Below are 25984 nucleotides of genomic sequence, written 5' to 3'. Positions count from 1 at the left end.
ATGTTACTCTCCATGATCCTTCATGGCCCTCCTATCTCTTCAGTTTGGACAGCTAATGGTTAAACAGCGGTGAATGGTTCATACATGATTCAGTAGTTCATTCACAAGCGAAGGAGGAAGAATTAGGAAAGAAACCAAGATTAAAAATGAACTGGAACGTGGCAGTCTGCGGAGGACATATTAAGCAAAATGGCAATCACTTTCCAGCCAATCCCCACCAACTGTACTTATGAAATTCATTTAGAGATGCGGACCTCTTGTAGATGAGCAGGATTACGGGAGCACTGCTTCATTCTGCCATGCACAACGGACTGACAAGGGCAATAATAATGTGGTTTGTTACAGCAGACTCTTATCAGCTGAATTTAATCTCAGTCCACAGGAATTACATTCAGGGGCCAATTCAAATATACCGCTAGACAATATAATCCATATCCATAGCCTTACAAATCCCTCGGTGCATAAATTCATCCCATACAGTCCACAAGATTAATAGTAGGCCGGGGCGAGATGTGATAAAGCCAGCAGAATTCATTGTCCCACTGGCCACCAGCACAGAGGCTAATTTGTATGGCACTCAATAGAAGCGCACAATGGTCACTGTTAAGACTGATCAAATTTCATAGACGCAAGCGCTGTGATTAGCTTGAGGAGCAAGTGTGCTCACTGATCTAAAACCCAGTAAGAGCATTAATTCCTGGAAGCACTTGACGTGGAGAGACTGAGGGATCGTTCCAGTGCTGAGGGCGGCGGAGGCACATCTGTGTGAAGCACAGGGTGGAATACACCAGTGGATAGCCAGGTGGAAGATTGTAACTTAGCCAATAGCAATCAATTATGGGATACGCCAGTTGGTATCTTAACATGGATTAATTAAACCGTATCCTTGTGAGGCATCTTTACAGCATGCAGAAGTGCAACCACTTTGATATATTAATTTTCCCTTTGCCACTCATTATTCATTAACCGTCAAACGTGGAACAACTCACAACAACTTCACTTGTGTACAGCATCATGCCAACTGTCCAGTTCTAGTACTCCAGTATTGGGTGTCCTGCTGTCCAAACTAGGCTACTGTTATCTTTGTCAATCCAGAATTTGGATTAACTAGCAAGCTACCTTGAAGTAATAGTACTGAGAGGAAGCGTTTTGGATACAGCTCATGGAAGGAAAACGCATAGATGGAGGTTCATTTCTGAAGTTCCCTGTTAGCTTTTCACCCAGCTAAGCTAGCGCCAATGAACGCAACAGTGTCACACGATAGCATTAAAAACGGCTTAAATGCACAGTATGTAATTTCGCCTGCTAGGGGTCTCACAATCAAAACAATACCAAAATACGGAGTTGGATGTGAAAATTAATAATCGTGCTCCATCAATAGTCATACAAATAATAGTATACGAGAAGGCGGCTAGCTAATTTGCCGGATCCTTCCTTCCACTGTGACGTATCATCTTGTGTCTCGATGGATTTCTCTTGTTTTGTGCATTACCGGAAACATTCAGTACACAACTTATATTTATATATACAATATATTTAGCAGAGATCCAATAATTTTTAGGCGGAAAAATTGTGCCGTTAAGATAAAAAACAGAACTTCTGGAGTCTACTTCAGATTTGCGGTTACATTTTAATCAACCTGTTTAACATTTCAAAATGCCTTATGACTAAATAAAAATGAAGGAGAAAAGAGAAAAAATACATTCATTTTGATTATTTTGAAGCAGACTCCCTTCCCCATTGACTTTGCCATTTCCAGACTACTTTGCAGCGTACAACTTCACACCCCCGTTACACGTCTCCGATGGCTTCACGCAGACGTGCAATTCTCACAGTTTCTGCCTGGGCCTGTGCAAGGGGTTATTTCCACCGGTACAAGACCAGATGTAATACACCCCCACATCACACTGGCTGAAAACAGTGTGTCTCGATGAGTCTCAGCAGAGAGTGTTTGTCACGGAAGTAGAGGAAGTAGGAAGGCGGTGCAATTCAAAGTTGCTGGGAAAGTTACGAACATATGTGCATCTGGGTCACTTCCGAGTGTTTAACCCCCTGCCCTCTTTTCACTTTTTCTCTCAACCACACACACACACACACTCCATCTCTGTGATTCAGAAGCTTTCATAACTCTTTCAGCCTGCTCGCACTTCGCCTTATCTACTGATCCTCTGTAGAGATGAAGTTGGGATTGGAGGACACTCCTTAAGCACTGTCAGTAAATCATTTATTTATCAGTGAGCTTTATGACATGTAGTTTATTGTATATGAAACTAAAGAGGGAATTGTTGCTATTCCTGTGCATGTAAATAACACGGCTGTGGTGTACTGACAAGAGAGGGAGCGGTACGACGTTATTGTGAATGGTGTGAAGGACTGGACCTATGGTATATAGAGGTTTAAAAATAAAACAGCTGTTTATACGTAATGCTTTCTGAGGCCCTTTGAGGTTCACTACCAAGAGTTTGTTTGAAATGCCATGAAGCACTGTGCAAAATGAGGACGACTTCTAGTGTTTCAACTGTGCAAAGCGAGACAAAATGAGTCTAAAATATCTTTTACGAGGCATGAAAATGTATACATACACGCGCTTTCTCAGCCAGCCACTCCACTTTTAGATAAACAGAAAGCGTCCCCTTAAGGAAAAAGCAGCAGATGAACTGTTTGTGAGGTAGTTCAAAGGCAGAAAGACAATCCCACATTCAGACCACGCTACATAGTAGCGGGGGGAAAAAAATGCATTCAACTTGCAGGAGAAAAGAAAGAAAAAAGATCTGCTGTAAAGCTATAAAATACAATTCATCTTGTCGCGGTCCCTGCGAGGAGCGTGTAATCGCAATGACACACTGGTGTAATCCATTTAAAACACTTTGGCTCGGGCCTAGGCTGCTCTGACTTCCTCTGCAGGCTTGTGCCATCATCTTCATTTCAGATACGTTTCAGTGACTGCCTGCAATTAGTGAGAATGTGTAAGCTGCCTTGTCGTCCACCTGCTCAGGCTGCCGGGCGAGCATCTTGTCCTGGATGCATTACATGACTGGCAAGAGCGTGAAAGGAGAAAAAAAGAAAAAAGGAACACCAAAAGATAATAACCCCGCTTGTCTCAGGCAGAGGTGAAGTGCAAGCCTATTCGCTTGTCCACAGACGTGTAATCTGTCTCGAGAGGTGCTCTCTCTTCTGGTGCCTGTTCGTTTCGACTTTTCTGAGGCAGGGCAGACCCACCCAACATGACTAGGCAATGAGCTTAGAGTAATGGTGTCACCGGAGCGCTGAATCTCATTGAGAGCTGCCTGAGCAAACATTATCTCACACTGAACCGTTGCAAGGGTGTCTGGAGGGAAGGCTCCGGTGAGTTATTACACAGTGAGTTTTAATCTTACAGGAGGAAATACACTGTTGCCTTTAAATGCAGGGGGACCAGAGGGCGACCTGGGTCCATTCTATATGTGCTTCTCTGTGCACGACTGAGGCTAATTGAACTAATTACGCACTCAGGGGTACCAAATTAAACATCTTGTTGGCATTAAGCTGTGGATGATTTATACTCACCTATAAACTCTGCCCAGGACGGCTGCCCACCACTACTGTGTTTATGCATCGTTGGTTTAATTATGACTATTTGTTAATGGGCATCTCTAAGAGGGCTGGAGTATTAAAAAATATTCAGTGTGACGAAGAATGAGAGGAATGATAAATAGTGGTTTCACTTCAGCGGTGATTCTCATGAACAGCCTCTAATGGACCTCCCAAACGGCAGCGCTGGGGCTCCAGCTAATTATCATTTTCATTGCCAATTACTCTGACAGTTTTTCTTGATTAATCAGTAGTCTTCAATATCAGAAAAAGCGGCATGTGCCAATCACTACGGTCTATAAGATGCAACCCTATTAAATATGTCTGGGTGTCAGTGAGAGTAAACTCTTTCTGTGTAACCATGTCAATATAAATAAAGGCACCCTGTTGCATTCGTGCCTGCCAGTAGCGCTATGGAGCTATGCGTTTATGGCCGCTTCCCCATTTTGATTCATCTCTTGCAAACACACAAGCGCACGTGTGATGCACAACACCCTCCTGCCAACGGTTTCACACCATTCCGCTGATCTACAGGTGGAGAGACGAGGCACAGTGCTAGCCGCGGCAGCGCCAGCGATGACGGCTCGCAAGTAGACGTGATTGAAAACAATGCAGGTTTTCGAAAAGGTTCACAAAGTTTGGCTTTGCAAACGCTGCCGGAGGATTTCCAGCATCCGACACCTTTGTTAGGCCTCCAAGAGACACATAATGTGTTTTGGTGAGTCAATGTAAACAGGAACAGAAACACTGTTCACCAAAAACAACCCATGTGGCACCTTCGAGTCGCTGCTTTCGAGTCCAAAACACAAAAATATATAAAAACGCAAAAAAGCTGTAAATAGTCACATTCGCGAAGCTGAAACAAGCAACCACTTGGCATCTCTGATGATGATTTTAACCATTTATTCATTCTCAAAATTGTTGTCGAGTATCGGTTAATTGCGCCACCGTGTGCAGAAGAATCCGGGCTAGATAGACAGCTCAATTCACATGCCGCTGCGAGCTTGCCCGAACTATATGAAAGAGACTGAATTAAGTGTGAGAAGCCATGCATGAGGGGATGTGCAGCCGCTGGATTATCTTCACACCTATTAAAGCATGGAGCTAATGGTGTCAGGCAGTGGGGACCACCAGACAGATGGGTTTTCTTTTTTTTTTTTCTAATGAGGATATCAAACTTGAATTATTGAAAAATAAGAATCTTACAACCATTTTCAATCACTTGCTTCAGTCCGGACATATCAGCGACTCGCCGCTCTGGAAGTCAGGTAGGCCATAACGTGTCAGGTCTTCTCAAAAGAATTGCTCTTATCTTGCAAGCAATAATGTAAACTCTTTTCCTCTCTGAGCGTATCGCATTCCCCAAGTCAACAGTTCAATCTCGCCTCCCTCGCCCACTTCTCTCCGAGCAGCAGATGCCATTATTTTTCTTGCCCCCACCTCTCATTCTCCTCACCCACCTTCATTCTGGGCCCCACTAGATGGATCGGCTCTCCCTCAATCCATGCTTCCTCTGCGCCTCCTCAGACGGGGAGATTGATTTGTCTACAGGACGCCTCTGACCTTTGATATGATCCGATAACGGACGCACGGCCCTAACCGAATTAGACAATCAAAGGGGAGGCACATTAGGAGTGAGATGAGGTGTTTCCCTTTCCCTCATAGCATTCCTCTGCCTTTTTCCATGATGGTTAGATCCACCGTCCATCTCCTGCCCAACCCCATCAGACGCCCAGGGGAAAATAAAAGATGTGTTTTCAAATTGCACTTTGCCTAAAGGCTCTTTGAGCCAAATTTAATTTTCACCTTACATTGATTTTCCCCTTACTCCCAACTCAATGGATCCTAATGTTATCTATGGTGTATTTCTGTGCCGTGCAGGCATACAGGGAGACTTTGGACTACTGTATGTCAGAAGACGCTGTGTACAATATGTCTTCCTCACAGTGTCAGGGGAGGAGAATGATTGAGAAACTGCCCTTTTCTCTTGTCAGTTCTTTTCTTGTCTTTTCTGTCATCTAGAATTTCCCCAGATTGATCTTCTGAGAACGGATCCAGTAGACACAAGTGTATTAAAGCATCTGCCATCTTGATTTTCTTGAATCAATAAAGCCCAGATGTCGCGGATCAAAACAGCAGACTTAAACGCATTCTGTTTGTGAAACGCAGGGACTTTTTTTTTTTCTTGATATACACCTAGCAACAGATGATAGAATGCCTCATATCACGAGCAGCTTCTTACAATCATGTTGCAGTGAGTTTGGGCTCGTACTTGTCTGAGGTCTCCATGTGTCCTAAACCCTAAGACTCAAGACCCGACCTAAAATCCAGGTTTCTTACAGTCAAGTAATAAAATAGCACTGCTAGTGTCAGCAGCCGTGGCAACGGATGAGCAATCATTATTTTATAGTTCATGACGAAGAGACAGAACTGCAGAGCTGGTCGTGTTTGTTATAAATCACAGTGACGGCAACAGATTCTTTTAAGGTAGAAAAACGGAGGCACATGAACCCGGTGCTCTCCAAGGCGTGACTGGTCCAAGCAGACCAAGCGTTGGTCAGAACCGGTAAGTGTTTTCCTTTTGTGATTCTTTTTTTGTTTTAAACAAAAAAAAAAAAAGCTTTAACATCCTCGGCTCGGTGCGAGGGTGCCTGAAGCAAGCCCGTGCGCCTCCTCTTTCTAAGTTGATCAGTTTAACTTCAAGAGCACCTTGTGTTCACCTGGTGTTAAGCGATTTGTAACCGAGAGCCCCCGTTAAAGTTTCTTTTCGCTTAAGGGAACTGAAATAGCTGAAAAAAACTGTAATGGAGAGTGTGTTAGCCATGCTGTCTCAATCAGCATGGATGTACTTCACCAACCATCTTGGCACGGTGGATTACGTGCCTCACGGCCAGGCACAAGGGGGAGGCCTACGGATGTTACAACAGGCAGGACAGGGCGTATTGCTTTGACAACTGAATCAATGTTAACACGTAGCTGATCATTTCAAGGTGTTTCCAGATCTGCTAAGACCTCCAGTACGGTTTAATAATCAAGGAGCTCTGCATCCTCTGACTGCCATTTCACAGGCCTGTCTCTGCACGATCGCTCCGACAGTACTTGTTTTATCTTTTATTGCACGCTCGATTTTGGTGGGAATTAGGGAATTAGAAATAGGGAATAAGCAGGGACATTCAAACTGGGTTAAGTAGACCCAGCTCTATTCATAAAGCCTTAATAATTAATTACATGTAAGAACCTCAAACAGCTTCAGAATGGCTATGACGTGTTTCGCATCAGGATGAACGCGGCATCGTGATGTGAAAACCGGAAAAACCTGATGACAACCCATAAATTGTCTCATCAGAAAAGACAACACTTCAGCTGCTAACTGTTTAGATTTATTTATTTATTTATTTTTTTTAGAACCACTGTGGTGTCAGGGATGAGTGAATTTCCTCAGCAGCCCACCTAAAAAAAAAAAAAAAAAAAAAAAAGTTGACAGGCCTGACAGAAGAGAGGATAGGTTTTGACAGATCCCAGCCTTCTTTCATTGGAACACACTGAAGGGGAAAACAAAGGGAGGAAGAGGAGGATGAGGAAGGGGGCCGGCTTCAAAGTGGGCGACGGAGCCGCGGCGCCAACAAATGGTGTGAAAACACGCATCGACTTGCGCAGATACACATGAGACCTGGTATCACAAGCCACGACACGTAGCCGGGCTCGCGCGTTAACAGAGGGAGGGCGTTTTTGGACGTGACGGGAGGGGAAGCATGAAGAGACGCAGCCCCCGCTCCTTTGGCAAGTCGGCACTCCTCGGTACCATTTGTTTGTCATCTTTAACTGGCAGAGAGCTAAGGAAGCCAGGTCTTACATAAACCCTACCCAGTATGGCTCTGTGCTGGGGAACTGATCCCTCCCAAAACCCTCATTGTTATTCTCTCATGATGCCGAGGGATCTGCCGAGCACCCACAGCCAAACCTACAGCAGGGCTGAGTGGGAGCTGTGTTTACATGTGTGCTCTGTCAGGGGACTGAGCTCACTGCACACACAGGATTACACAGGGAAGACAACTTCCTAAGCTGGTGCTGCTCAAATTTTCTTCATATTATCACCACATGATCTGCTCTTTTTTTTTTTTTTTTTTTTTTGCATTTGACTTTATTTCCGTATCTCTGTTGTGTCATTTTCTCCACAGAGAAAAAAAATTCCTGTTCATTAATCCTTCCAGGTCTGTTATACTGCACATTTTATGCGATCGTAACCCTTTAAAAGACTCTGCGAGACAGGTCTTCTTTGTCAAATTGAATTTCCACTCTGCAGAATAACTCCCCTATCACCAACTGTGAGATATTCATCAAGGAAAGGGGGAGGACGGGGGGGGGGGGGGGGGGGGGGATATCGAAATGTACAATATAAAAGACTTTAGCACACTTCCAGGGATGTCATATGTGTGGAAATTACACCCTATCGTCCAGCCTAAGAGCCTGTCGGGGGTTTTGATTTAAATGTCCGAGGCGGGGCTTGATCAAAAAGTGTCCCCTTTCAGCCTGATCAAAGACAATGAGGCCTCTGGGTCTTGTGAATTCCATGCTGCGCACTCTTAGCCCCAGTATTTACAGTAGAGAGCTCAGATCCATTCAATGAAATATGCATAAAGCATTAATCGCCTCATCTCTTTCGATCATCTCCACCAGTAACGCACAATAATTTTCTCATTATCTTTGGGAAATCCACATATGGATTTTTAAATGTCCTTGTAGTCGAGTTTGGACGTGGGATTCAGACGATCTCTACATTTACTGTGCCACTGCATACATTTTCAAACGACAGTGAGACTGTACTTTAGCTGGATGGGAAATACTATTAATAAATGATATGCTGTGGATTCTAGCCTCCCTGATCCTACCACTATAGTTCGACTGTTTCATATTGGATATGAAGAATCTTTCTTTTTTTAATCTTGCGGGACGCTTGGATAAAACCAGCTAAGTTTTTTAAACCTATATCCTTCTTAAACACGAGTTTTAAAACTTGTGTAATACCCTCACAGTCCAAGTTGTTCGCCTCTTTTCTCAGCAAAACAAAACTGTGTTGCCCATCATGGCGTGGAAAGGAATCTTTGTTCAAAGTGACCTCCAAGCGACTTTAAGGTGCGAATATAAACATAATAGTGTGAATTTAAAGCTTCTGGGGAAACGGAGATTGCTGCATCCGCAGGTAAAACTAAGCCAAGGCTTCATCAAAATATTCTTGTGAGGAACGTTTTTTTGCCCGCCTTTCTTTTTTCTCATTACTGACCTGAAAGGACGGTAAGACAGAAAGCTTTGCATCAACGTTTAAAAAAGAGACGGGAAAGTGTCTGGAATTATAAACATGCCTGGGATGAAAAGCGAGACGATGAATGTTATCTCGAGGTCAGAGGCGGATGATCTGACAAAGAATACAACAAACTGCCACTCGAGTTCACTTTCCTCCTCTGCTACTTTCTTTTTTGTTGTGTTTTTTTTTCAAACACTTTGATTCGCTCTAGCCTTTCCCATGGTGGAAGTCCCTTGGATAGCAACCGAGTAGGTCTAATTGATTTCTCTTGTTCATGTCGGTTAGAGGCAGCAGCATCGAGCTGTGTAGAGTACCCTGGCTCCGGCTTGCCTGCATTATTCCTTTCTGTTTTCTTCCTTGCCTCCATATCCCCGTAGACTATATTGCCAATACTCAACATTCCAGTAACCTCTGAAATCTTGTAGGGTATGGAGATATTTATGGCGATTAATAGCCATGCCATGTGAAAAAGGTCAGGATGTGAGTTCATGCTGGGCATTTTGCTCTTTAAAAAGCAGACCGGGCTATCATTACCTATGCTAGCACCTATAGGATCAAAAATGAAACTACGAGCTAGCTGTGCTGACATGCAAGGGGTGGAAGCCATGGATGCCTGTACAGCCTACTGCAATCTGTTGTAGCAGCACTGCAACAAACACTAAAGCACTTCTCTACCTAATAAATATTCATATTTCTCTGAGTGGGTCATATAGCTTTTAATTCACCTTTATAAATACTTTAAAGCAGCAGAAAGTGTTGCAGTAGAAGAGGATTGCCTTCTAATGCGCAGATGTTCATGATACAGTGTCCAGCCCATTGTACACACTGGATCCTCTTCTTATCTTTGTCTTTTGTCAGTTTCCATCAGTTTCATGAGTTCCTGTCATGTTAGAGCAGCGGGAAAGCAACGTTGATGAAATTCAGCTGCACAACACAGACGCAGGTTTTCTTTAGGCGATACAGATACGGTGAGTCAGGCAGAGAGGGAAACATCCGCCACAGATTTCCTTGTTAAGATGAATTCCAAATCATCGATTGCTGAGTTAGAACTCCAGCTACCGTGAGAGAGAAATTACGTAATGGGAAATAATGGCCCTCCATTTGGTGACTATGTCAGGGGGTTTAGCGTAAAGACAGCCAATAAAATGCACTATACAGATACCACTTCAACAACTACAGTCCATGCTAATGTGCAGTACAGCAGACCAACATCAATGGTGCGGCTTCATTCAAATGCCACAGCAACATATTAAAATGTGTAAAGGATTTCATTTGTATAGGTAAAATATCATCCCATTTGCCTTGCAGCTTTACTTCGGACACTGTGCAGTTAGAAACTGACAGCAATTTAAACCAAACCACCACCGATTGTGAAATGTTTTGACACTTTCTCACCGGTGAAATTCTCCCACTGCTTTGCCAGTGATGCAAGAAAGGCCAACCAAGAAAACCTTGTTGACTTTTCACGAGGAGACAATATGTTCCAGATCAAATGATATGATCAAACTGACATCATATTTGCTGGCAGACATGTGCTGTACAGTAATACGGCTGCTGAGGTCTGGCTGCACCTTTGCTTTCCGCTCTGCGGAGGATTATTCTTGCAGTTCTTGCAATCTGTATTTTTATACAGATATCTAAAAATATAATGCTAATAGAGAAAAACAAGAGATACAAAAAGATAAGTTGGCTTGGATACACACGCATATTGTATTTAATCACTTTAAAGAACTAATATGTAGCTTTTGACTTTGGAACGAACACTATTTTTCTCTTACAAAATCAATGTTTACTTGTATACATAGCTCAGTCTATGGTGGATAATGTTAACTGACACTAACTTTAGCTTGATATCAATACAGAGCCAGTTCACTTTAATGCTTTTGTCAGGCGTATGTGGTGTTCCTACAGGATCGTTAATAATGTTGCTCCAGGACCATCATTGAAACTGTCCAGAAACTGACTGACCAGTCCCACTGTAGGCATCAAAAACACTTGGTTAGGTTTAGGTAACAGAAATACTTGGTTAAGTTTAAGTAGCAGAAATTCTCGGTTTGGTTTATATAATAAAAATACTTGGTTAGGTTTAGGTAACAAAAATACTCAGGTTTAAATAAAAAAAAATACTTGGTAAAGTTCAGGTAACAGAGATACTCGGTCAGGTTTACGTAACAGAAACACTCGGTTAGGTTTAGGTAACAGAAATACTCGGTTAGGTTTACGTAACAGAAACACTCAGTTAGGTTTAGGTAACAGAAACACTTGGTTAGGTTTAGGTAAAAAAAAATACTTGGTTAAGTTTAGGTAACAAAAGTATTTGTTTCAATGATGGTCCTGGAGCATTATTATTTATCATTTCAGGAACATATACTCTTCCCATTCTCATGCAACTGCCCAATGGAGCCATGGTTTCCCAAAAGTTGCACAGTCTGGCTTTACTTGCTAGTGAAAAAGAAAATTCCTGGTATAAAGCCTTTTCCGACATGCACAGTTCATTGAGCAAATTTGAAAACTCCCCGGTCTGTCAGGGATAACAGCAAAATGCTTCTCTTTCAGCCCAAAATAGACAAAAATGAAAACATTTATTCCAATATATGCCATGCAAACTAGATTCAGCTTGCAATCGCAAATTATACCGACTTGCATACATCCATCATGGCTTACTGTTGATTCATGTCTTACCCTCAGAGAGTCAATACCAGCTGTACTCAGACAAGGTTTGTTGCAGTGTTGATACTCAGCTATCCGGTGACACAAAGTGGTAACCTGTAGTTTATATAGTCATCTGATAATGTGTGAGCAGGGTAAAAAATGGGGGAAAAACTTTCTTAATTGGATAACAGGAGACTGTGAAGCCCCGCAATAGTTCACCTTCGTACTGTACGACATACATCAGGCCTAATAGCGCTGATGTCTCCTGCAGAAGGCAAAAGTTGTTGTTTAACAACTTAATGAGCATCTGATTTATGACTGCAACCGTGTGCCCGATAAATAAACAGCACAGGTGAGAGGGTTTCATCTCCAAAGCATTTTCCAACCATCAACTAAGAAAAACGACATTACATGTAAGAGCGTGCTTGAGTGCGTGGCCCTGTGTATAAATATGTGTCTGCACGCGTATGTGTGGGCATGAATTTAATTAATCATTCATTTCTCGCTCTACACATGTTACGATGTGCATGAAATGGCTTAACGTCCATCCCATTCTAAACCTCCAAACATCTAGTTTCTGTGCTGAAACATATTCAAGGAACACACACACACACCCCGACACACACCTGCGCTACAACATGTGACTGGTTACATCTACAGCTAAGTGATGCGCATGCTTGTTTGGGTCCTGTCATACCACTCTTAGATTCAGAATCAGATGGTATCCTGTGCCACGCCGCCAAGGGAGTCTTGGCTGCATGGGATGAGAAAGAGATGGCAAACTTTGGCAGCTAACGCACCAGCTCGCACAAAATGAAGCCCGCCTCATCCAAGAGCATTAAGATGTGGATAAATAAATAAAACATTGCCACCATCAGAAGAGAGGCAATGTGGCAGCGGGATATTTTTTTTTTTCCTGCTTTCATGTTGGCAGGCACAGACATTTTATTTTGGGATGAATCAAAATTTCCTGAAAACGCCTGCGTCAGGTGTATCTAATTATCTGACAGCGCATCCTCATTATAGAGCGGCCCCTGGGAGCCGGCTACTCGGCTTGCCGAGCCTTGGACCGCAATCAAGGTGTTCCTCACAGTAAAAACACTGGGATAATATAGCCGCTGCTCTTCTATATTTGTCCTGCCTTCTCCTTTTTTTCTGAGAATTGGGAAATATTTGCTCTTCTCTAACACTGTGCACCCCCGTCTTCCCTCTGAGTCATTATATCATTATATGTATGCTAACAAAGAGGCCGGGATAAATCATGTGCAGCGTGCGACATCCAGAATACATGTATCCATAAAGTAAGACTTACTGAGAAATATGCGATGCAGAAGAGAGAGAGAAAAAAAAAAAACTGCTATAAATTTATTAGCAGCTGTTTTGACAGGCCCTCGCCATCTCAGCCATGCCCCGATTATGTCACCTGGATGAAGTTTATAAACCATAATTACAGCTTACTGCTGCTCCTCTCCAGGGAGGTGCAGCAGGCAGCAGTAAAGTGGGTGTGTTGTTAACACAGTCTCACTAGTGCAACCTATGTTCAGACGTAATTAATGAGAGAAGAAGAGTTACAGAAAAAAGAAAAAGTTCAGCTATCTCACTGGCACCACGTGGCCATGGCTTTTTGGGGGGTGGGGGGTCACTGTGAAGGAGCTTGTGCAAACTGTGAACAAGCAGACCCTGTCTTCCCCGCTTACTACTTCTAGCCGTTGCTCAAATCCCATCCAGCAGTGATTGATGCGGGCCCTGGCGAGTGGTTTTGGGAGTATCACTCAAAGGGAAGACGGGAAGGAAAATTGCAGAATGTTACCAGTTTATAAAAATGGGAGCGCTGCTGGGTAACGGACGGTGGGAGGGGGGGGGGGGGGGGGGGGGGGGGGAACGGCCTTACCTGGAGACTAATCCTTGAAAGCTTCACAAGACACTCACCGCCTGACAGCTAATGATTCAAATCCACTTTTGGTCTCCAGACTGTCTCAGCACATGGGGATAACTAGCCTAAAGGACCGCTGTATTTCAACATTTCATCATGTTGCAATTTATTGTGCAAGCAATAGCGCTTTGAACGAGGAGGGGGAGGATGTGCGTTTGTCTCCCATTGGTGCTTCTGTTGGATTTGTTTATTTTCATATTTGGATGATGTCCACAGTGCCTCTATATTCCTTATTGTTGTGCAATTTGAAGCAAGAAACCAAGATAGATAGATAGATAGATAGATAGATAGATAGATAGATAGATAGATAGACAGATAGATGGATAGATAGAAATGGTGCCTAATAAGCTCAGCATCAGCAAATCTCTAACCCCAGGGCAACATTAGTGAAGCAATACTAAATCCAGTCTTAATCACAGTTCAAATAGGAAACTCCCATCTCAGTAACACTGACAGCACAGCACCAAACAACTTCATATCGAAACACAATGAGTACCATAACTAAAAACCAGCTAAAGTACATTATTGAGCCGTTTTTTTCAGGAGGTGTTAAATTCCTCGTGCCCTCATGTCACAGCTTCCTGTCCCTGCCTGCTACCCATTTAGCTCTTCTTTTTTTTTTTTTTTTTTTTGTAATGCAACAGTAGCCTATCTCTTGCAGCGCCTCATGACTGGCAGACCGTAATGCTATTACCTCTCCTCAATGGTCATGCTCACTTAGCCCTCTGTCACTCTACACTAGCCGGGCAAGACGCATCTCTCTGGCTCTGTGAGCTGTCCTTGCCCTCATTTGCGATTGCTTCTCCTCGGCTTGGCTTGCTACAAGACACCGAGGCGCACAAACTTTTCAGTTCATTATCTCGCCTTTTTAGAGGCTTTTCCCCACTTCTGTTTTCTTTTTTTTTTCCTTTCTCTCTGGGCTGCAAAGTGTGACTGCAAATCACGGGTAATTGGCTATATATATGAATCACTTGTCAGTAGTAGTCTGACAAATACTCTTTAACACACAGAAAGCGGTTGTATAAATCATGGAATTTTTTTTTTTTTACTTCCAAATATAGCTGGCAGCGATGAAGGGGGGTAAAAAAAAAAACAACACATGGGCCCCTGCTGACACACTACTGCGCATGATCCGCTGTCAATCACCAGTCAAATCTCACATCAAAGCCTGTCAGATAAGAGCAGCAAAACGGGTAAACTGGGTGAGTCACAGCCCACCCACCGTCTACATCACCTGAGTCAGGAGCCCTGGGGCACGCGCGCGCACGCACACACGCACGCACGCACGCGCGCACACATCCATCCAAAGACACCCCACCCCCCCCAACCCCTCATCCCCTCCTGTGTTTCGGGACCAAACATTTAACCAAACTTTCCTGCAACTAACACACACAATATCCGAGGAATGTGAAATGGCACCGTGCGTGCTTGTGCATCCTTGAAGAGAGAGAAGGCGCCGTTTGGAGAGGGGACGGCTCCGCGCTGTGAGCACGGTGTGTGTTACAAATGACGGCGATGGGGGGGAAAAAAAGACAGAGAGAGAAGATAATAAAATAATAAAAAAAATAAACAAAGAGAAAGACAGATCTAAATATCTCGCCACCATCTGGAGCGTAACGGCGAGCAGCACACCGCCGCTACGTTATCCATAACGCAGCTGGAAGATATGCAGAAATATGCGCCCCGGGCACCTCACACACATCGCGGCACGACACATAACTTGGAGCGGACACCAAGCCCAGCACTTGTGTTGTCCACACACATGGACACATGACGAGCTGCTTTTCAAAAATCCACAGAAGAAGAAGCAGACAGAAGATGCAGAGAAATGAAAAAAGTCTATACTACTTACTATGCACACAGGCGGTTGAATGCAAAGCCCCGGTAACTGCAAATAAAATAGAAGAATGGGAAATGAGGAATACGCTTATTTTTCTTTCTTTCTTTTTCTCTCTTCGCACAAATAAAGTCAGTGTGGTAAACAGACGCATGCATTTCAAATAAAAACCGTGAAGCTGTCGGGTATCAAAATGTCCACTCACCGGAGCTGTCCGAATAAATTCCTGAGGAAATTCCAGAGGAGTCCCTTCTTTCTTCCCTCAAAGTCAGAAAACAGCAATGCTTTTTTTCTTATTCCAAAAACAGGCCCCCTTCTGTTGAACTGAAAGAGAGAAGAAACCAAACAGCCACAACAAATTCCATTAGAACCGAGAGAGTCCCCCCCGCCCCACCACCACCACCCAAAAAGTGTTGACAGAACATCTGTGAAGAGCAGCAAACAAAACCAAAAAAAACCCAAAAAAAAGGACACTCGTAATAAATGGTCGGGATGGACAGATGGTACCTGCTCTCTTTATCACTGTCGACAAAGACAATGAGAGCGCCAATAAGACGGGCAGGAAAAACTGAGAGAGAGCGGAGCTTTTCTTAGGAAACGCAGCCCCGGCGTGCTGTCAGATTACACCAGCACACTCTCACTCTCTCACGCACACACACACACGCGCGCACACACATACACACTCACAGCTCCCGGCGACGGCTGGAGAGAGAGGAGAGGGGAGGAGAGGAGCGGAGCGGAGAGGAGAGGAGAGGAGAGGGGGGACGGCAGGGATGCTGCGCTCGGTGCTGCACTTCGCAGTCCAGCCGCTGGATGGCCGGAGAGAGGAGCGGCTCGCACCGGGATGTCTCCCCTCATCCGACTCGAACAAACAGTCTGTCGTTCAGTGAGGTGCTGACGCTCATTATGACAACTTCTACTGTCTTTGCACTGCTGTTATAAACATCTGCTGTGGCTGCAGTCGTCACCATTGTCGTGTATTATTGCCTGCACCTGGCAGCTCCAACGCAGATAACTCTAACTGGCAGCTTAATTACAGCTTAACGTCTCTGCAGCCTGAATCACACTGTGGAGGAATGTAATTCATTACATTATTTCAAGTTTTTTGTTTTTTTCCCAAATTTAAAGTACTTTATTAAGTATTTCTTTGTACGTTTTTTTTCTGATGTACAGCAGTCTTATGATTAGCCAATTAAAGGACTGCTTTTTCTTTTCTTTCTTTTGTTTTGACTTGATTCACCCCTCAGTCACCTTGAGTATAAATAAAGGTTAATTAATAAATTGCAAATATATAAAAATAGCACTTTGAGTGGTCAGTAGACTGGAAAAGGGCTAAGGGCTAAATGCTAAATGCGTGTTCAGTTAGCGATTTAGCTTGTGGTCTCATTACCTTTTACTCTACCCAACTGTGACACGTTGCACCAGGTGAGTCTTTTACACCACTAGCAAAGGAGCTTTGCAATGCAGTACAGAGGCGATTTACAAAATTGGATTCCTGGAACAAAAAGTGCAAGCAACATGTTTGTGCACATTGTTGTCTGTATTGATTTAACTCTTTCCTGTGATGTTATTTAATAATAGCTTGTGTGGGTTGCGTGTTGAGGTCAGTGACGTGGGATGTTTTGATATATATATATTGTGACATTACGTGAATTAATGTGATTTCACAGTTTAAAGCTTTGTGTTCTTAGCTGCTATTTGTTTGGTTTTTTATCGGACATGTGATGATCTTTCATGCTGGTTTAGAGATCTGAAGCCTCCTCATAAAAACTGAAATTCTGGTTTGGGAGTTCACCAGAGGCAAAACTTTATGCGATATAAGCATTTTTCACAGAGGGCGTTTTGACATGCCACAGCAGGGAAAGTGCAGGTGTAAATAAAATGTAAAAAGAAAAATTGGCTGATTTCCATTTAGCTGCATGAGTTTCAGGGTCCTGCAATTGTGCATGCTGGCTCACTGTCAATCGTGAACAGAATAGGAATAGTTTAATGTAGCTGGTAACATCTGCACTCTTTCTACCATAATATAATTCTTAACATCTGCTGTGAAAAAGGCCTGTTGTGTTTGGATACGACAGTAATATTTGTCTATATGTTCCATATGCTTCTAATGTGAGTATTCACTACAGAATATATGGACATGAAGATAGAAGATATTTAATGTGGAGAAAAAACTGTTTTAATAGACTTAAACTTTGTAAATTAGTCTATTCCATCAGTTCAATGTACATGAATTTACGATGACCAAGGGAATAATTGGACATGTTTCTTTAAATGTGGTTACAGTAGAAAAGCGGTGGTATGTTTTGAAGCATTTATTATAGAATTGAGCCTGACTTATTTCTTATTTCTTGATGGATAAAAAAAAAATAGTTTGTTGGAGGCTATTTTTTTCTGAGGTGTCTGGAATAAGATGCACTTAGAGGTGTGATTTTAGGTGAAAAGAGGTAAAGAGATGTTGTGCAAGCTGCAAATTGAAGAGAGAAAAATATTCAGTACTAGTTCTAGGATGGAAACATTTCTTTACAGCACAGAGTACAGACACATGGTTACATGCACGGTAAGCCCCCCGAGGCACAAAAAGGGATCTTTAGCAGCTGATTGGGCCACTAACTGGCACTAACAATACACCTATTGGTTTTCAAACTATTTATAAGGCATTGTGTCAGAGTCCTTCTGAAAAACTCCATCATCTAACATGGAGTGCTCCCCCCTTTTTGGGGGGAAAAAAAATTGGAGAATCATCAATGTGGAGAGACAAAGACATTTATGATCCTGTATCTGCTCATTGTCTCGCTCAATATACATCAACAAAACATACAAATACATCGCCATCACTTCAGTACAGAAAAAACTATTTAAAAAAGGTAAAAAAATCACAATAAATCTGGTCATATTCACAACTGCCTTTGCCTCTCTATGGACTGGTCTTTGAACATTTTCCATCAAAAGCACGCCTGATTAAGCCAGCCAAGTCATTTATTTTTATCATCGTTTTAGTTGACTGTGGATGGAAAATACATTAATCCATGATTCATTTATTTTCATAGATCAAAAAACAGATCCAAGTTATTTTGCTCCATTTTAAAATGTTGCTTTTGCTCTAGACTTGTGGAATACCTGTATCTAATACTACCAGCAGTGTCATGGAGCCATTGTGTGTTTGCCCATTGGTGATCTGGGGCTCTGACCACTTGCAAGAACTTACTTGCTTTGTGTATTTATTTTACCGGTATAGCTCTGGTTGATATTAGCTAGGATGCAAACATTGCATGTGAACATGTTACACTGCTGCTTATAGTCTGTCTCATGCAGTTAAATAAACAAGGATACCATTCACAACAGTGCTGTTAGCACAAAGCCTCAAAGAGACAGTAGTATACAGATACATTAGTCTCGTTAGAATCTGCGGTAAATAAAGAATTACGACGTTTCACTCTAACTTCACCAAACTACTCTCTTGTGGTGACCGAACCAGCTTTTTGCCGTCTGTCACACTAATGTGTGGGTCACAGTATCCAGGATATCAGAAATTGGTAATAAAGCTGTGTGAGGACTTCCGATGTGGAGAAACTCTCAGGTGAAAGCCAGGAGATACGATACTGTTAGCTTTTAGTAGCATTTCTTGAACATTCTCCGATCAACTCACATACTCTGCATATTATTCCAATTTGGGCCAGGTCCGGATCGTATTTGAGTCAGCTCAAAGAAAGATTTTGTTCATGGCAGGAGTGATTCTGGTGCAGCAGGGCAAACTGCGGGGCTTCCGTTAATGTTGCACAGATCTCCATTTGAACCTATAATTGTGCCATTTTGGGAAAACCCTTGAGCTCAGGAGCAGCTGTCCATTGAGAGACAATCCCTGTAGGGTATTAAGAAACACCAGGCACACTCCTCTTATGATAAACAAGACCATGACCCATCCTCCATCCATCATCTTCTGCACAGCTGCCTGGAGGTGCTCTGAGTGGGTGCAGCATCACAGTTTCCAATGGGAGCGTTGACATGTTCTTTATGTGTCTTTTTGTTTCTGTGAGTGCTTTCTGTGTCTGTTAACTTGTTGTCAGGGGCCACAGCAGGGAAGTCCTTAGATATCCAACTATAAAAATAAAGAAACTCTGCACACTAGTGTTAAATGTACCAAATAAGCCTAGTGGTAAAATATCTGCAGAGTGGTCTGACTGTGTTGAGGGAAGGGAAGCTGTTTAAGCACGTTTTGGGACTGCAGGCAGATGGCAGTGATAGGTTTAGGAGAGAAGCTGCAGAGATTCCATGTAGCCCAGGTGGCAATTGACCTGTACCGACATTGAGATGACAGTTTGGGTGCGAGGATGCTGCAGAGGTGTGTGGGGTCAGTACAAACCTTGTCAGCTCTCCTCTTCTTTGATTGATGGTTTACAAGCCGGCACCTCTCTACATCTCCGCTGTCTTACACACTGTCCTTCCTGCCAGGCTGCTGGTAACCTATAAACAGGAGTTTAAAGGAAAAACTTAGCTGAGTTAACTTACCGCGGAGCAATTTGTGTCGAAGGAGGAGCAGCAATCCCCAAACGCAATGCTGGAATCAGGCTGTTTGAAGCAGTCTATCTGTTTGAAGGCATTTTTTTTTCATTATTGACTGAATGCTGTGCCCTGTAAGCGAAATCTAGAGGATAAGGAAGGTGGTTAAAAATGGATTTGAAGCAGGGCCAGTTCCAAGCGCTTGTAGGTTTTCATAACCACTGACCATCCAGTTTTTTCCTTTTTACAGAACGTTATGATTTCAGGCGGTTTAAAGGTCAATGTTTGGACTGAGTTTTTTCTGACTGCTTCCTTATTGCCTGGGTTGGATTTGGGCCAGCAATAAAAAAAAAGACAATCTGTTAACTATTACTTTCAGCTTTAAAATAACTTACTTACATCATTTTATCCCTTTATTGACTCATCTGACTCACACACGCACATAAACACATACACTCCAGTGGTTCCATCTGGAGTGTATGTGATATATAAGACACTATTTTTCTACAGCTACACTGGACATATAGAGTATGTTTTTCACATGAGGAGAGGGTTTGTGAAAGCGATCAGCCATCTTTCAATGTTAATAAGCGCTATGCCTAATTTACCAAAACATATTTTGCAAAAATACTCTACTAATGTAAGGCTTTTTGTCCTGTCAATGTGAGACTAGTATGTATCACTGTAGCAGCGTAAGATTATGCATTGTAACCGTTGCATCACACACATAATTTCACCGATATCACTGTAGCTTGTTAGATGAGTACCAATGATGTTTTTGGTCTGTTTCATAATTTACAGTACAGTTTGAATGCACGTGTACCCAGCTGACGGCATGAGTGAAACACTAGTTAGACCTCATGAGGATGACCAAAAAATGGGATTCCACTATTTAAGGCCTCACTTTATATATAGCTGGAATTCTGCCAAGTATGCAATATAAATAAAAGGTGAGTGGGTGAAGCTCTGCTCAGTGCTTTGTATCTGATATTCACTTTGGTTCACACAGAAGTAAGGTGATATTTATGAGTCATTGTATTATTCTGGGAGACTGGAATTATTTGAAACATTCTCTTGCTCATACCTGTTTCAAGAGGTGCAGGCGCAGAGTCAGTTCCGTGACTCTCCAGCTCTTTAGTAGCTCTTGTGATCACTGCTGAATTATAGGACAAAGCCGATTTGCATATTTTCCCGTTCCATGCATCCATTTGAACATTTTCCATATGCCACATTCCTATTCCGATTGATGTAAAATAAAACATTACGACATGAATCAGTAAATGTACTGTAAAGCTGAAGGAAGAGAGGGGAGCACACTCACCTCAGTGATACTATCATTAGCTCTCTTTAGATTACAGTGCTAAGCTCACGCTGGTCTTGCCTGAGGTAAGAAGGATGAGAGAAACTCAGAGATCAGACGTCCCTCTATGTTTTTCTCTGGATTTCACAATCATGTTCATTCCAACCTCAAAATTTCACGCTGACAGCTGAGTTTGTGGGGCAAGCACCAACGTGAACTCGCTTGTCACAAACAATTACATACTGAACTGAAGTCCCCCTGTCCACAGAGATTGTGTCTGCTGAGACTGAGAGTGATGGAGAACAGTGACAAAATCATTCAGAAGCCCAGGGCTTTAACATCAGCGTCTTAGTGGCTGAACCAGAGCTGAACCACGCAGCCTCCGGTGCAACCATACGGTCGCTGCATCTTGGATGTCGTGAACTGCTGTTTCAGGGTTGAGGTCCCCTGTGCATGTATTCATGCGGATGTGCTGAATTTGAAATATTATTTTTCATCAAACATGAAGATCCAAGATACTTGAAAGCCCTCTGAGCACTCTAAATTCAAATATTACTGTATGCTTCTGTACACTGCGTCTAGTTCTGTTGCCATGACCTCTCGGAAAAGTGTAGGAATGTCTGCTGACATTGCGGCTTCTTTTTGTCGAGGTGAGTAACTAATCACAACTGGTATTGCGGTAAAATCTGAGAGGATCGAGGGTGATGCATTGCAAAAGATGACATCAATTCCTTTTCAAGCCTAGGAGGTCCTCGACATGAAAAGACTCCTCCACAAAAAGGAATGAGTCAGGGCTGTGAGTGATTCTAATTGGACTGGTATATTGGAGACAGTCATCTTGAAATTCCTAATGGATCCCCGAAGAACTTCTTTTCCAGGACACTAAATGGAGGAAAGTTCTTTGCCAACGCAGCAAGAATCAAATGAACCTCGTTATACTGATAGTCTAAAGATATTGTCAGTTAAATGGTGATGCTGGAGCACACAGCAAAAAATGTGCACCAATTAGATACCCAGAGTGTGGATTGCTGTCACATATTGGAGGTTACTCCCCGATGCAGAGTGCCCCTCTGTCCCTTTGACTCATTCAAGGGCTGCCTGATGAATGTTTGGAGGTCGTGCTCCCCCTCATATGAGCTCATAGTTGACAGAGGACCGACAGGGGAGAAGTGCTCTCCAGCCCAGTTGTTTTCTCATTCATGCGCACACGCAGAAGTCACAGTTGACCAAGCATTGTTAACAGTGGCTTAATGAGATGAGATTACGCGTGATGCCTTGCCAGAAAATGTTTACATGCAGGGTAATCTGAGCCAAGCCAAACTGCACAGGGAATTCCCAAACCCTGTGATATAATCAGCTGGCCTCCAAATGTTTAAACGCTACAGATTGCTGTTGTTAGATTATATAACTCATGTGACTTGTGCATCAAGATAAGCCAACACACTAAAAATGATTGTGTATGTGCAAAGCAATGATTGCATCATGGTTGTTCTGGAGGAGAGCTGTTAAATCAATTTGTTATTGGTTTATTATGTGCAATACTGCCATCCACTGATTGATTCATTAGTGATGTACGTTTTTCGTCTTGACATTTCTTTTTCTCAAGACCTCAGAACTCATCGTCTATGAGGTGTAAATGATGTCACATTGTAAAAAGTATGATACTATGACATGTCATAGGAAAGAAGGACATCACATTATACGGTACTACAACATGACACATCAAGGTATATAATTATATTATATGCTATTCTATCTCATAACACAGTACACTGTCATGACTGGCAACCGGCATAAACTCAAACTATTCTCATATCGCAATATTCTACAACATAACAATAATAACAGTCTAGAAAATTCATGACATAACACAGTGGACTATAACATATCATACTATACAATGACATCACACCGTTCTACATGCCAGCAAAGGATGACTTGTCAGACAGCTGTGGCTGACTTATTCATTTTAGCCTTGCCTTGGTTGCCGCTCTGGACCCACACCAGCAGTGCCTCATCTGCTTTGGCACCGAGCACTCCAATGTTGGCCTCTAGGACCAGCCAGACTGCACGGACTGTCTGTCCCTGCCAGTAGCAGTGATTTTACTTTCACAGATTATCCCTCCTGGTGATACTGCACACTGAAGACAGTCGGGCATAGTTTGTGGCAATGTTTCAAAGCCCTTCTCTTTGGTTTCTGCCATTCATCCCTCTGGAGGGGCTCCTCCACTACGGTACAGGCGAATCCCAAAACTCTACACTAGGGAGAACACTGTCCCACTGAGTAGTCTTTTAGCTGTTCATTTAACTTTGGCTTCACCAGCTAGAAGTGCTCCCATAAACAAGGAAGATGATCTGAACAAAATATTCCTCCAGGCGGCAGAGTTACCTAAAATGAGCAACAGCTGAGCTCAGTTCTCGATACAACCAGAAGTGAGTTCGCTCCTTTGTCAAAAAAGAATGAATTCTGATGTCTTGCTGATTGAGACAAAACAGTGCAACTACTGTTATGGCTCAGGTCAAGGCTCTGGTCCATTTCAGTACACAAAGTGTTTTCAGTCCTGTGCGTTTTACCCAAGCTTAAGCACCATGACTTCTTGGAATCCGATGCAAGCCAGACTGCCCTGCCTCGGATGCCTGCCCTGCTGAACTATAAAGGTCCAAAGAGTGCTGTGGTTAACTTGCTGACTCACGGAGAACCGACCAGTGATGGAGAAAGCATGACTCGGTTCAAGAGTGGCTGACTCTGCATGTGTGACACCCAGATGGCAGTCCCAGCTATGTGACTGACTGCATGACTCCACTCTCTCTCCCCCCAACTCTCTTCCAACTAGTCTCTGGCAGGCATATCGATGTAATACAACATAATTATTAACACAGTGTTTTGGTTATATAAGTCTGGCACTATTATGATCGTGCAATTGTGCGTAATAATCAAATTAGTTGGTAGGTTATCATAAAAGCCTCAGAGAAGAGGCATATGCATTTGCGAAGCAATGGTCTGATGTTATATTCTGACCTATACTGTAGTAATTCAATTTGCTGCCAGAGGCAGTTCAACTCAAATATATAGAGCAAGTGGAGTTAAAAGCCAGTTTACAAGGTCAAGATCTTGCAAGGTTGCAATCGCTGGATCAGTCAAATGAAGATAAGAAACATAAGCAAGTAACATTCCTAGAAACGTAATAGATCTTAGGAAATGGCAACGGGAAACACAGTGGCGAGCCAAACATTCATGCTGATAGCAGCTATTTGTGACTCATACAGCTGATGGCAAAAATGACAAAAAAGGCAAACATTCTGCTGATGAGTGGCTCTGACAGAATTAAACATCAACATGAGCTTATTTAACTTTTAGTTTCCTAACAACATTTCATGAAAGTCATGGAGTCATTTTTCCATCCATTATCTGTCCGCTCAATCTAAAAATATCTAATGGCTAACAGTAAATACTTAGAAGTCAAAATTGCCTCCAATTGTGTGTTCTGTGAATACAAAATGAGCAGCAGTGACGCCTGAGCCGCATTAGACATCCTGCTTCACCTGCAGAAGCCTACAGTCACGTGCCAGTCATCTATGCAAATCAGGTCAATCCTGGCTGAATCAGCCCAAAGTGTAGTAGATTTTTTCAAAGCCACTTTCTCTCTTCATGCCATTTTTATTGAGGAAAGAGAGTGATTTTGTTTCCCTCCACTCAGCCCAGTGCTTAAAGTGTTTGAGACAGATAAGGACATCTGCATATTGAATCTTTGCCAACCTTTTTTATCCTCCCAGAAACTGCTAGTTATCAGGCAGCTCACCTGTTGAGATCAGTATGTATTTATTTTTTTCAAAAAAGAGTTTTACAGGAATTTACATTTTTGCCTCGTGCCAATTGAGCTGCTATGAAGACATGAGATGCAATTTTAAATAGCCTAGTTGGAGCTGAAGTGAATTTTAATGGAGGCCGTTTTAAGAGATCTCAATTACTGATCAATAATTAACAATCACTTCAAGCAGACAATGACCAGACAGACTGCTGTTTGAGTTTAAAGCATAGGGACGGCGCTATGAAAAATGTATCAAAGCGACAGCACAGCTGGGTGAGTCCAGACATAATAAAAACAACTAGAATTCACAAGACAAATGGATCAGAATGGTAACAATCTATCGCCAGTCGTACAAATGGAATATTTGTGCTGCCTCTCTTGCAGCACTGGACTGACTACTTCAACAGATAATCTTGACATTTAACAGCAGCACACAACATGGCTGCACGACTGATAATAGCACAGTGTTTGTTTTTATAACGGCTCCCTCTCGCTCCTGAACCATCTTCTCTGGAGTGATTCTGGCACTGGTACCAGACATTTTTGGCACCGTGAGTCCTAGTTATGTTTTTGAGGGACAGTTGTTAAGTGGTGTCTGCCCCGTTTCAGCAGTTATTCACTCATCTCACAAAAAGTCACACGGCACCACCAGATGTTTCGGCTCGCTCACGATTGATTTTTTTGCCCAGAACGAGGAACTGCTGCTCTATTGACATCATGGATTCACATTCGACAAGAGTTTAAAGATTTAGCCGTGTGGCGCTGCACAAAGGATAGTAAAGGAATGCTTTACTGTATCAGTAATAGCCATGTTGTTCTTGGACATAGTGATGTTTAGAGACATTGATCCTACACATGTGCCTACTGTTGACATAACTGACGCAAGTTGGCAGGAAGCTACTGAAACTAACTATTCAGGACGTGACCCGCTGTGAGGACAAACCAACAAGTGATACACATAGTGGCCATGTGCACATGTGCAGCATCACCGCTAATGCATCCGTCCCTACGAAGCTCATGCTGTCATTTTATTAACATTGTCATAAAAGCACAGATTCAGTGCAACTGCCACTGTAGTGTA

The 25984-nt window shown here is 42.8% G+C and overlaps 1 protein-coding gene across 46 annotated transcripts in view; it reads right to left on the bottom strand.

The window, feature by feature from the left end:
* The window catches only part of LOC115589468 (receptor-type tyrosine-protein phosphatase delta), a 365710-nt gene extending 349711 nt beyond the window's left edge, over nt 1–15999 (bottom strand). For 16 of the 46 annotated variants that reach the window (XM_030430337.1, XM_030430342.1, XM_030430325.1 and 13 more), the window contains exons 1-3: nt 15802–15998; nt 15500–15618; nt 15310–15345 (exon numbers count right to left, since the gene is read on the bottom strand). The gene's annotated coding sequence lies outside the window, so the exon portion shown is untranslated. Of the gene's footprint in view, nt 1–15309; nt 15346–15499; nt 15619–15801 lie in introns of all 46 variants that reach the window. The other 30 variants (XM_030430322.1, XM_030430329.1, XM_030430330.1 and 27 more) reach the window with 7 other exon arrangements.
* Between the last annotated feature and the right edge of the window lie 9985 nt (nt 16000–25984).

This window comes from Sparus aurata, chromosome 10 (genome assembly GCF_900880675.1).
Source record: "Sparus aurata chromosome 10, fSpaAur1.1, whole genome shotgun sequence".
NCBI lineage: Eukaryota > Metazoa > Chordata > Actinopteri > Spariformes > Sparidae > Sparus > Sparus aurata.
Note: the sequence above shows the minus strand (reverse complement) of the source record. Positions and strands in the feature narration are given on the sequence as shown.